The 13,282-nt window shown below is 37.8% G+C and overlaps 1 pseudogene; it reads right to left on the bottom strand.

Moving 5' to 3' along the window:
- Positions 1 to 4,180: 4,180 nt before the first annotated feature.
- Positions 4,181 to 5,138, bottom strand: LOC103256665 (annotated as a pseudogene).
- Positions 5,139 to 13,282: the final 8,144 nt, after the last annotated feature.

The following is a 13,282-nucleotide window of genomic DNA, read 5'->3' as shown; positions in this document are numbered from 1 at the left end:
TACATGAGAATCTGAACTCTCTCCACATTTGCAGTCCTTTGAGGGTGACCCATTATCTTGCCCATCCTCAACCTTTCAGGATATTTGTTAATCATTTATTTATTTCTTTATTTTCTAGAGTAGGAGTTTCACTCTGTCACCCAGGATGGAGTTCAGACACTATTATGGCACCACAGCTTCGACCTGCTGGGCTTAGGCAGTCTTTATGCCTCAACCTTCCAAGTAGGTATGTGCCACCACGTCCAGCTAATTTTTTTATTTATTGTAGATACAAGGTCTCATCAAGTTGCCCAGTCTGCTCTTGATACTAATAATTTCTTATTTAATGTTCTTACTGCCAGGCATGGCATTTGGAAGTGTCTGCACAAGATGAGAATACACTTGTTGTTTATCCCTGCAGGCACCTGTCTCATTACTAGTGGATAATTACTGGTGGGGTGATTCAATACATCTTGTCATCTTCGTGATTTCACCAACCAAGGGACATACACCAACATTAAAGCAGGTGAAATTGCTCAGATGGTAGACGACAGGCACCACCATAACTAGTAACCCCAGTGGGGATTTCCCCCTCAAAGGCCAATTAGTCGCTTCCCTCTGGTTCATTTTTATTCAGTGGAGACAATTGCAGACCCTTGAGAGTGTGTCTTTGATGTGTTAATTTACTTTAGTAGGGAAAACTGTTGTTTCTGCTGAGATCCAAAGCATATGTAGGGCATTCTTGTACAAACAGCTTCATTCAGAACAACCTCCCAACACCTTGCAGTGTATCTGAGCCAACTACAGGGCATCACATGTCACTCATGACCAAGGTCACCACTTCTCTTAAGGGAGTCTCATCATGGGATTCCCTCAGAAACTGTTGATCTCTTACAGACTTGACCCTGCCTTAAAAGATTAGAGGCCTTATCATCTGTCAGGGAACATAGAAAACCAGTATTCAGATGAGCACTAAACCAATACACATGCTATTGGTCCTGGAATAAAAGTGCAAGTAAGAATTGCCTGACCCTCTTTTCCTCTAACTGGAATGACCTGTTATGTCAAGAGAACACTGGCAAAGCAAATAACTGTGTCAATGTATTCCTATCCACTGTAATATATTTAAGATGTTGGTTTAGAATATTGATAGGAGGTAAGACTCTGCATGTGTGGCAGGGGTGTATATTAGTACTGTATATCTTCTGCTCAGTGTTGCTGTGATGATAAACCTGCTGTAACATTTATGTTAAATAAGGACATACATTTTTGGGAGTATACTGGTGTTGTTTTTTAAAAAAACCTATACGTTGACTTACCATATATCTCTTTCTCTGTATTATATGAGGACACAGTTGGCAGGATACAATCTGCAAGCCAGGAAAAAAATCTGCAAGCCAGGTGATATAATATTTTTGAGATGAATACAAAAATGCTAAGAAGCCCTAAAAAACTGGACAGATATAGTTTTCACACGTGAGTTTGAAGAGGTCTTAGAAAACAAAGAGGAGAGAGCAGGTGAATATGCTTCCCTCTTTTAAAGAAATAGACAAATAACCATAATCAGAATGTTGCTATAAGTATGAAAATTAAGATCACTTCTAATGACATCTCAGCTGGAAATCAGATAATACTATTGGGAGTGGAAGAAAGATTTATTGTTACAAATTGTCAAATAAGCCAGGCTCAGTGACTCAGCCTGTAATCCCGCGCCTTTGAGAGGCTGAGGTGAGTGGATTGCCTGAGCCCGCGGGTTCGAGACCCGCCTGGGCAGCGAGACCTCATCTCTACAATAAATCAAAAGATCAGCCGGGCATGGTAGCGCATGCCTGTAATTCCAGCTACTTGGAAGGCTGAGGCAGAAGGATCGCCGGAGCCCAGCAGGTCGAGGCTGCAGTGGCCGGGAGCGGCCACTGCACTCCAGTCTGGGTAACAGAGTGAGACTCCAACTCAAAAAAAAAAAAAAAAAACAAATTGTCAAATAGCTTGAGTGAATTACATGTGTTTCCTATGATATTGTGAAAGGTAGAACATTAGAGTGATGCAATTGGTTATTTAGCTGAGCTGTTTTTTAATCTAAGTGTACAAGGCATATTTTGGATGCTTCTCTTTTTTTCAGAATTAACTTTTCTTTCATATTGATAGAAACCATGAAAAACATTTACATTTTTTCTACATTACAACACAACATTTCAACGGAATATTTCTTGTCATAAGTAAAATCTTGCTGACATATGTAACAGAAAGAACAGTTTATGTTTTTGAAGGTAAAGCAAAAAACTTACTGTATGATTGTTTAAAACTCTCAATCCAGACATAAATATATGGTTTCATATTTAGCATCCTATATTCTTCCATTACTAAATTACTTCCATTATCAATTAGCACCCATTTGTTTTTTGGGTTTGTTTTGTTTTGTTTTATTGAGTTGGAGTTTCATTCTGTCACCCAGACTGGTGCAGTGGCCGCTCCCGGCCACCGCAGCCTCGACCTGCTGGGCTCCAGCGATCCTTCTGCCTCAGCCTTCTGAGTCGCCGGAATTACAGGCATGTGCTACCAGGCCTGGATGATTTTTTGATTTATTGTAGAGATGAGGTCTCGCTGCCCAGGCGAGTCTCTAACCTGCGGGCTCAGACAATTCACTCACCTAAGTTTCCCAAAGGTGCGGGGATTACAGGCTGAGCCACCAAGCCCGGCCAATTAGCACCCATTTGTAAAGATGCATTCTGAACATGGTTTTGGTCTGTTGGAATACTGCAGAAAATTAACTGTCAGAAATGTCAAGCATATATTTTTGCTACCCGTTAAACTATATGGTAACTAAATGTGTATAGTGTTCTGACTAACCTTTATTACCTATGAATTTGTTTTCAAATAGTCTTTTACCACTAAACTGGACATTTTACAAATGTGAAATCAAATGACTGCTATTTTTATGTTTGCACAAAAAGCTAATAAAAAATCATTTGACTGAAGTGAAAACTTCAAATAAATCCACTAGCAGATTCAAATAATTTTTTTAATGGATTCCTCATTTTCTTTAGTAGTTTGTTTCAAACATTTGTACAAAATAAGAAAACTTAAACGCTATGCTATGAGAAGATGAAATCACCTTAGAAATAGTTTTGTTTTAAAGATCAGGCTTAAAATATTTCAGAACACACTGGAATATAATTACTCTTTCAGTTGCTTATGGAAAAATAAGACCACAAATATTTGTTACTTGTATTAAAGGTTCTAAAAACTTAATAAGTTTAAAATTGGACTAAGGTATACTCATTTGAAATAAATAGAACAGGGAGTTTTAAGTAATGTTTGGATTCTTTATAAAGTATAAATAGATTTTAAATAACTTATGTGTGATTAAGAATGTCAAATTATAACATGTATTAATTGTTGATGTCTATGGAAGTGAGACAATATTTGGTCTGTTATGAGGGACAATAATGAAAGAAATAACTTTTTGAAATGCTTCTTGAGAGAAGAGTATTAAGTAGAAACAACATCAGAAAAAAGAGCAGCCTCGTCCCAAAATAAAAGGACAATGAACTGAAAAGAACAATATTACTTATTATTGATACTAAACATCATAAAGCCTAATATGAGGAATAATGTAACATCTACTCATTTTTATTACATATTACAATCATTACTCATATATCAATACATATATAAAGATACAGACACTGCATGATGACTGAGCAATTTTGGAATAAATCAATGGACTAAGTCACAGCATGCATAAATCATTTATATGCCAATTTCTCATTTATGCCAGAACAAATTTGGAATAAATCAATGGACTAAGTCACAGCATGCATAAATCATTTATATGCCAATTTCTCATTTATGCCAGAACAAATTTTCATTAAGCATACTAGTAATTTTCAACTGATTTAAGAAAAAAAAAACTGGTTACAGTATTTTATTATTTTGCTCAATTACATTAGAGAAAAAAGAAGCTAGCTGCTGCACCTATTTTAATACTAGTACTCTCTGGATCTTATTATAAGAGTGCAAGTATAGAAACTTAAGAGATTGTAAATTTCCCATGAGGAGACATTATCTAGTCTGTGTCCTTGGCATGATTTGCAAAACATTTTCCCACTGCGGACATTATAAGATCGAAGACTGGGCACAGGAGAATTATACCCTACTATAATGATGCTGGTGTACTTCTACACAAGGTCTCTTCGTGATGTCAATCAATTGGAGGTAGGAGTTAATCAGTGAATGGCTTGATATCCATCATTTCCCTTTGACATGAACTGTGCATCTTTCCTCCATAAGTTTTAGAAGTTACATTGACTGGATCAACCAATGGTTTTGGTTTTTTCAACAGTAAGAGAACTAAACATCAGGGGAACTAGAGGGTTGCAATCTCCATGGCATTAGCGTATAGAAATATATTAATTAGTACCATTGATACGACCTTTTGGAAACGAAGCCCGAAGAGGATGCCAGCAACTCAGTGCAGTAACACCTGCCAGTTTCTGCTGCGTGGTGAGAGCAGCATATGAAGATAACGCTCCTTCCTGAGAAAATCCTTCCAAAATATTTCCGTTAGAAGGAATGCCATTATTCACCACTTGATCAATCAAAGCTTTTTTTTTTTTTGAATTGGAGTCTCACTCTGTCGCCCAGACTGGGGCGCAGTGGCTGCTCCCGGACACCACCTCAGCCTTCTGAGTCGCCGGAATTACAGGCATGCGCTACCATGACCGGCTGAGTATTTTTGATTTATTGTAGAGACGAGGTCTCACTGCCCAGGCGGGTCTTCAACCCGCGGGCTCAGGCAATCCACTCACCTCAGCCTCCCAAAGGCGTGGGATTACAGTCTGAGCCACTGAGCCCGGCTCAATCAAACCTTTTATATTGTCTGCTGCCTGTTTAATTCCAGCTTCATCCTCCTGTGAATCTGGTGAAAGTTCAACAATATCAAACCAAGAAGGCATAGCCATGCTCATATTTAATGTTAAAGGCAGAACAGGTGCATGGGGGCAGATATATTTGATGTGGGAACTTCTGATACCTGCAAAGACTTCTGCCCATCTGTGCCGGATATCTCCAAATTCATGAAGGGAAATTACAGGGGCGGCGGCCTTCCAGGAGGCGGGCATGTTGGTGGGCAGCGGAACAGACATGTTATTGTCACACATAAGCGGTTTGGCCCATGGCTCTGACCGAATGGGAGAATGGGCGCCCTGACGCGGTCCAAGGGCATGCGACCTAGTCCTGGCCAGCCCCAGAGAGCGGGCGCTCAAGCACGTGCGCTACTTCTCACTTATAGAAATTTGTCAGAGACAATTTTTATAGTGGCAAACTACATGTAACATAAAACTTATCATGGTAACCATTTAAAAAAATAAGTTTAGTTGCATTAGTTAAATTCACAATGCTATACAGCTATCATCATTATGCATTTCCAAACATGTTTTATTACCTCAAAGGGAACTCAGTCACTTGTGCCCCATTTTATGTGTCAAAATAATATATGCTGGCAGATAAAAGCCACAGACACTTCCCTACCACTTTCCCACTCCAGATCAGGTTTGAAGTCGCAACATTTCCAGCTGTTGCCTCAGTATTTCTAGTAAAGGTGTCCTCTTCATTAACCTATCACACTGTCTATTGACTTTATGTTATAACAGATTAAGATTTAACTCAATTTCACATTACTTTCTTCCCCTCTTCCTAAACTAGCTGCACATCAGTCCTTTTTCACTCACCTTTCAATCTAGTGACCTACTAACACTTGTATCTGTTTTGCTATGCATTGTGTATTTGACTCCTTATTTTGTAAGATGAAGATATTAGCACCCTTATCCTTCCCTTCACTCTCTTTTATCTATTTCTCAACTTCAGTTAAATGCACTTTACTTTTACATTGTAGTGAATGTTAATATAATTGCTAGCGAATGTGTATAGCAAAATGAACAAGCTTGATTTGAAGAAGATACTGAAAACATTGCTGAAAAATATTTGATAAGGAGATTTTGTATGTGATTCATAGATTTAATCAATGGAATCAATAGAAGCCAGGAATATATTGTGATTGACTCATGAGGAAAAGGTTGAAGTTTGTGTTTTTGCCATGATAATATAAGCCACCTATTTCTGCCTTTTTATTTGGGTTTGGTGAATAAAGCTTCACCAGTGAATATCAATGATAGAGAATTCAGACACAGAACAGGTGAGGAACAAGGTGTGCATAGGCTTATGTTTTCTTGGGATCTGCTGCAGCTGCACCTGTGATTAAATCCTGGGAACAGAAAGAGTTTTGGTGACTTATGTGCTTAGGTAAAACATCCTTCTACCTTCATGTCTGAATCATGAGATATTCTCCTCTGGGAGCTGCCACCAAAGAGAAAGAGAAACATAGGTGTTTCATGTTTTGAAGGCTGAGGTCATCATTCCAAGAAAATAATTTAGAAGTTGAGAAAGGCCAAGTAAATATAAATGTGTACTATGGTTTCTTCTGGGTGGCTCCTATGATACCATGGGCATTAGGTTTGTATGCAAATATGTTAGAGGATGAGGTTAGGTTTCTATGCATAATGCTCTACCTGAAAGGAAGATGCTAGCTGTATTGTCATAATGCTCCAACCTCTACACTTCATTGAGAAGCACAGATCCTCAACCCTTCCACTTGATATCTCTGTCATTGTACAGACATAAATTTAGCAAAAGCTCTTTTGGTCACTTATATGCTGGAACAGTATTTGAATCTTTATGGACACAATAAGATAATTTCCAAGTGTCAATTTCTTGTTACCTGGGTCTTTGTCCATGAATTTTGAATTTAGCATACATTGCTTGTGTTATGCCAAGGAAAAGAATATGTAAGACACTTAGTTATAAAAGTGCACATGTAACAGTTTTTAGAATGGAAAAAGGAATAGTGATCACAACAAGCGCTCAGATGCAGGAAGCAGGTTCCCTGTGATCATCTTTTTGGTACTGCCCTCCAGGGATATGTAACAGTGACTTCTGGGGTTGTGCCTGAAATCTCATGAGTAAGTAGTGGTATAGAGATGAGAACATACCTCCTCACATTGTGACCCAGAAAGTGACCACATTCTACATTGTGTCATTAAAATAAGGTGTTCATTTTATTTGCAGTAGTAATTTTACATATAACTATAGAGTAGGTAGCAAGCACAGTTCACAGTTGCAAATATTATTACCCCATATGCATGGGAACTGTAAAAATTCTGTGTGACACCGCCTCTATAGTGTATGACCATCATTAGAAAAACCTGCTTTGGTCCTACTCCTAAAAAATAATTAAAAACATGGTGACTTAAGTTTCTCTTTATGACATCACAATGAGATTTTGTATAATGTGTCCCACTGAAGAAAATTTAGGATATAAACGTGGCACACTTGAATATTTAGCTGAGGTTATTTCTAAACAAATTATTGAACATGTGTATTAACATTTTCCCCAATGATTATAGAAACATATGAGAGAAGCAAGATAAAAAAGAAAATGTTAATGAAAGTAGAACAAGTTGCTTTGCAAATAAATGATGTTCTAAAATCCTCTGGGTTCCCATAAAAATAAAAAGATTAAGACCATTTATATGCATTTCTGTATACCAAAGACTTGACTGATATAATGTTGAAAGTCAATGAGCAAAAAAAATTAAATGGTTAGATGGAAGCTAACAAAAATGCTGCAGAATATCATTACTTCAAAGAATCTGTCTTAATCTAACTTATACTCTAAATTTTCAAGAGATAAATTCCTGAGGGATTAAAGAAGTATTCATATAATAGTAATGTTTATTGACTCCTTGAGAGAAACTTGAACTCATATTACTTTATGAATCAAAACTCAATGATAAAACAGTGCCCAGTGATCCAACTTTTTCAGAAGCTTCCTGAAGAAAAAAACATACATATCCGTTTTTAGAAATACTGGAACAATTCAACATACACTAGGAGCCCATGGTCACTAAGAACAAAGACAGAAGTTTTGACCCATATTAGTTTTAAGACACCACAATCACTTGCTTAAGTTGATTGGTGACGCTGTTGTCCTCTACAAGCCCAGTGTGTGAAGTGTAAGTATGGTAGCTATTTCTTATAATAATGAGTTAGTCATACTCAACTTCAAAATTAAGAAACAGGGACATATAGTCCAAGCAGAAGAAATAAGATAAAGCTCCATTAATTGACATAGAACACCTGAATAATAAATAGAGACATTTCCTTCCTTTTGTCATGTCTGCACAAGGTTAGAGAAAACAGAGCTGAGAGGAAGAAGTAAAGAGAAGGGAAGAAAGATAGAAAGAACAAAAGAAAGAAATAAAGGAAGGAGCTAAGGAAAGAAGGAAGGAAATAAGATGCTCTAAAGGCAGGAAATATGTTGATGAGGAGGAAAACTATTTAATAGGGAAGAAAGGCCCTCCCTGTTTTCTCCTTGTTACCTGCACTTTGTGTCCTGATAGCCCTCTGGCAGTAGGTTGTAACACCTATACCAACTCTTCTTTCCCCTCAGCATAAACGTTAGTGCCTGGCTCACACTGAGGTCACCTCCTTGTGTCTATTGTATGGCAATACATGACCAGGTCTCCAGTGGTCAAAGATCTCAGATACAAGAAGAACAGGCTTTTGGATGTGTCTACTGACATGGGTATCTGACTCTTGATGGATGGGTTGGAGTTGGTGCTCCCATTATTATAGATTTACTCAATCCAATCCAGCCCTTTCCCTTGGAGTAGGTGGGTCTAATTCCACCAGTAACCAGTGCTGATGGCATATCCAGAGACAGAGCACATAAGATAGAGAGTCTCCAAATGATTCACCAATTCGGTACCTCACTCTTGCAGCTGTATCTGATACAAGACACATGTGGGCAGAGAGAATCTCAGTGTATCCTTGCGCCCAGGCAGCATCCCAATCCTTCATGTGTGAGACTCTCATATCTGGAAGCTGACACCAGAAAGAGGAAGAATCACAGAGTACCATGCTTTTGTCGATGACACTAAGCAAGTATTTCCCAGGCTGAGCAGGACCCTAATTTAAGTAAATGTGTGGCAATTCCATGTGGGTACACAAGAGAGAATTTGAATGAGGAAGATGCTTTTGAATGTAAAACAGAAGAGACTACTGTCTTAAGGTCATACTGAAATGAGGATACTGGTTATAGTCTCATAAACTCAGTGCTGTTGTAGCAGAAATCCTTCACCAAGTCAAGAATCTTCTCCTGCACCAGGAAATGTTCTGAGAAAACTAGTGAGGAAACGGAGTTTAGACATGGACCAAGGATGGTTTTGCCAGTAGAGTCTATGCTGCCCTCATCGTAATGATTTTAATATAAGCAACCTGTGTATCCAAGGTAATCTAAATTGTCTCATACCTGTTCAATCATGTTAGGAATTCAGGCTAATGGAATAATCACACTGAAATCAGGGAAACTTGAATGTAATTTGCTGTTTATCCTATCTCAAAATATCACCAGGCAAAATGACAGAAAGGTGTCTCATTTCAATACATAGGTATTTTTAACTAAACACTGAGAACTGCCCTCTCGAGACACTGTGAGACATGGAATTGAGTGTGGGAACTTCTAAGAAAGTATCAGGGCATATCACCATCCTCCTCCACATGCAGGTGTGAGGATGTTTCTTGAACTCTCTATGCTTCTCTCTGAAAAGTTGTAGATTGGGGATGGTGGTGACAGTTTCATACATAAACTCTAGAATAGGAGATCAGCACTGGTGGATATTCTCTATACTGTGAGTGCCACTACCCTCCCTAGGAGCCTGAGAGGACATTTGTGAGCCCTCCACTCTGAAGGCACAAGGCACACCTGACTTGCCTTGAGAAATCACATCTGTGATAATAGTAAGGTCAATGATGGTCAAACCCAGTGTCCTGAGACCTATATTGACCAATTCAGATTCATCTGACTCTGAAAGAACCTTTCCTGTGAGTACCAAGCTCAAACACATACAACTGTAGAAAAAAAAACCTATGATAAAAATAAACTCAGAAAATCTGATAAACAGAAATAGACTCAGTTATGGCAAAGATTATGGATTTAACAGAAAAAGGCGTAAGTAAAAATATATTGCAAGCATATTCAGAGATTAAAGGAAAATATAAACATAATGTGATAAATGGAAACTATTAAAAAAAGGAATCAAATGAACTCTTAGAGCCAAAAATATATACTTGATAAAAAATATTTTCTGAGTATGCTTAATATCAGATTAGTCAGTGCAGATAAAAGATTAGTAACTGTGATTGAAACTAATCAAATTGAAATAGAGACAAAAGGACAAAAAAATAAATTTTGTAAGATTTTATTCTGTAACTTGTAAGAACACATAAGAATTACATACTTTAGCTGGGCTCGGTGGCTCAGCCTGTAATCCTGAGCCTTTGGGAGGCTGAGGCGAGTGGATTGCCTGAGCCCGCAGGTTCGAGACCCGCCTGAGCAGCGAGACTTCATCTCTATAGCTAATCAAAAAATCAGCCGGGCATGGTAGCACATGCCTGTAATTCCGGCTACTTGGAAGGCTGAAGTGGAAGGATCGCTGGAACCCAGCAGGTCGAGGCTGTGGAGGCTGGGTGCAGCCACTGCACTCCAGTCTGGGTGACAGTGTGAGACTCCAACTCAAAAAACAAACAAACAAAAAGAATTACAAACTTAAAGTTAACCAGAAATAAGAAAAAAATAGCCCTAATAAACGTGTGTTTAGACCTTTAAACCTTTCACCTCTGTACATTCTTTTCTACCACACCCATTCTCTGCTAGCTGTGGATAAGAAGTAACCTAGGGCTAAAAAGACCTCAACTGCTGTTCTCCAGACTACTGTGACTCAGACTTCCCACCAAGAAGCTGAGCCATTTTATCTGGGAAAGTAAGTTCTGTCCTCCAGCCCTGTCTCCTTAAATCCTTGCAACTCACCACAGACTTCCAATGATGTTCTTTCAAGACCCTCATGGTTCATCAGATATTATTTTCATATGCATTTTAGGAACAGTATAACCATTTTGGCATTAAAAAACTGAAGTTGTAAAAGATAAGGAATGTAATCTGCAAATCAGTTTGGGGAATAATATCTTCACAAGATTCAGTCTGCTGATCTATGAACAACTGAACATACAAGGCATTTTAATGTATTACAGTTTTAATTTTCTTTAGCAAAGTTTTATAGTTTTGAGTACACAGTCTTGTCCTATTTTCTAAAATTAATCCCCAAGACTATTATTATTATTATTAAAATTACTAATCTTGATGGTATTTAAATGAAAAAAATTTAGGTAAATTATACTGTTTTGTATTTGATGTGTTTACATTGTATTCTGCAATATTATTTTTTTAACAAATATTGAGTTTAGATAAGATAATATTTCCCAACATATTTACCTTTTAAAATGATTTTGTGTTTTCAAGGTCATTTGAAATTCCATAAATGTTTTAAGAAGAATATGTTTGCCTGTTACTTTAAATATTCCTGCTATGACTCGTTTAGATTTGTGTATAACTGATAGTTAATTAGTGGATACCAGACTTCATACTGATATTGAGATTTCTGATTAATGACCATAGTGTCTCTTGCCATTTATTTTGTTTTTCTTTTAAACTTCTAAACAAGTATTTTATAATTTTCAGTTTTCGATGCCCTACACTCCAAGAACATCAGTTCTGTAGGTGCACATGTTGGCTCCTCTTTGTCACTATGGAGACCACTCATCACATAAATTGTCCTTGTAAGAGGGTGTAAGAAAGAATTTAGAGAATCTGGGCTTGTGTTAGGTTTTTCAAAATACAATTCGGGAAGGAGACTATATTCAAGAACATTCTTCAATAAGATATTACCAATAGGTGAAACATAGATGATGGAGAGAGACATACAGGCCTGATGACAGATAAACACATAGAGAGAGGATAGATAGATACATAGATACGTAGATGAATAGATTATGAATGGATGGGAAGACGAATGATGGCTACATAGGTAGAAGATAACAGACTGATGATAGACGGTAGATAGATATTGATGGATGGATAGATGATAGGATGGATAGAAGATAGATTGATAGTAGGCAGACGATAGGTAAATGAAAGATAGACAGATGAGAGATAGATATGTAGAGAGAGATAATACATTATAGATAGATGATAGATAGAGAGATAGGTAGATAGATAGAGAGGTAGGCAGATAGATTGACAGAGATAGATGAGCAAGAATTTATTAGGATAATAATCAAATGTGATGATGAAGTCTAGAAATCCCAGAATAGATTGTTTGCAGGGTAAAGAATCAGGGCATTACGTAGCATAGCTCAAACTCAGTCAAAAGGTCTGAGATCCAGAGGAGCTCATGATGTATCTCTGTCTGAAGTCAAGGGCCTGAAAACCCAGGGCAATACTGGTATCATCCTGGAGTCCAAATACCATATAAACTGGAGTACTGGTGCTCATGAACATGAGATGGGTTTCCCCAGCTCAATAAGAGACAGAGAGCATGACTTTCCTCTGCCTTTGTCATCTATCTGGCACTTAAATAGGTTATTTCCAGTAGAAGTAAGAAATGAAATAAACTGCTTTGCTGAATATAAAACAACTTCACCGAATTAATACCAAAGCAGATCCTTGGACTGAGGATTGACTGACTGAGTGGACAATATCCTCAGCAAACACCAGCACAGACAATTGCAGGAATCATGCCTTAGCAGCTTTGTAGGAATTCCTTAATTCAGTCAAGTAGAGACCTGAAGTTCTATCACAGAGACTTTGCTTGGATTGGGATACCTTAAGAAAGTAGGATATTATGCAGCCACAAAAAGGGACAAATATATGGACTTTGAAGCAAATTGGATAGATTTGGAGTTGATCATTCTCAGTGATTTATCACAGAAACAAAGAACTGAGTTCCATATGTTCAGTCATAAAGTTACCTTGAACAATTACAATGCTATAAGAATGTGATTGGCAGTAGTGGAAAACTATCAGGGGAGGGGAGGTGGGACTGGCAGTTGAGGGAAACTGCTAGAGGAGGGAGGGGCATACATCATCCACACGGGTACCTGCATGATCAATGTTTGTATACCTAACCCTGAATTGTAGCCCACATCTTTATAATAAATTAATTTTTTAAAAAAGAAAGTGAGATACCCCAAGCATCTGGTTTGGAAAAACTTCAGTGAATGTGTCTTATAATCACCAAAGCAGTTTCCTTCATATTTTGCTTGTAAAGTCATACTTTTACCTCATAAAACAGGGTATCCACATTGTCTCTGTCCCTGTCTTAGCCTCAGCACAGTTGCTTTCTCCCTCAGG

The sequence above is a fragment of the Carlito syrichta genome, unplaced genomic scaffold, assembly GCF_000164805.1.
Source record: "Carlito syrichta isolate Samal-C Ts95f unplaced genomic scaffold, Tarsius_syrichta-2.0.1 Scaffold291007, whole genome shotgun sequence".
In the NCBI taxonomy this organism is placed as follows: domain Eukaryota; kingdom Metazoa; phylum Chordata; class Mammalia; order Primates; family Tarsiidae; genus Carlito; species Carlito syrichta.
The sequence above is the reverse complement of the archived record's forward strand: the minus strand, read 5'-3'. Positions and strand labels throughout refer to the sequence as shown.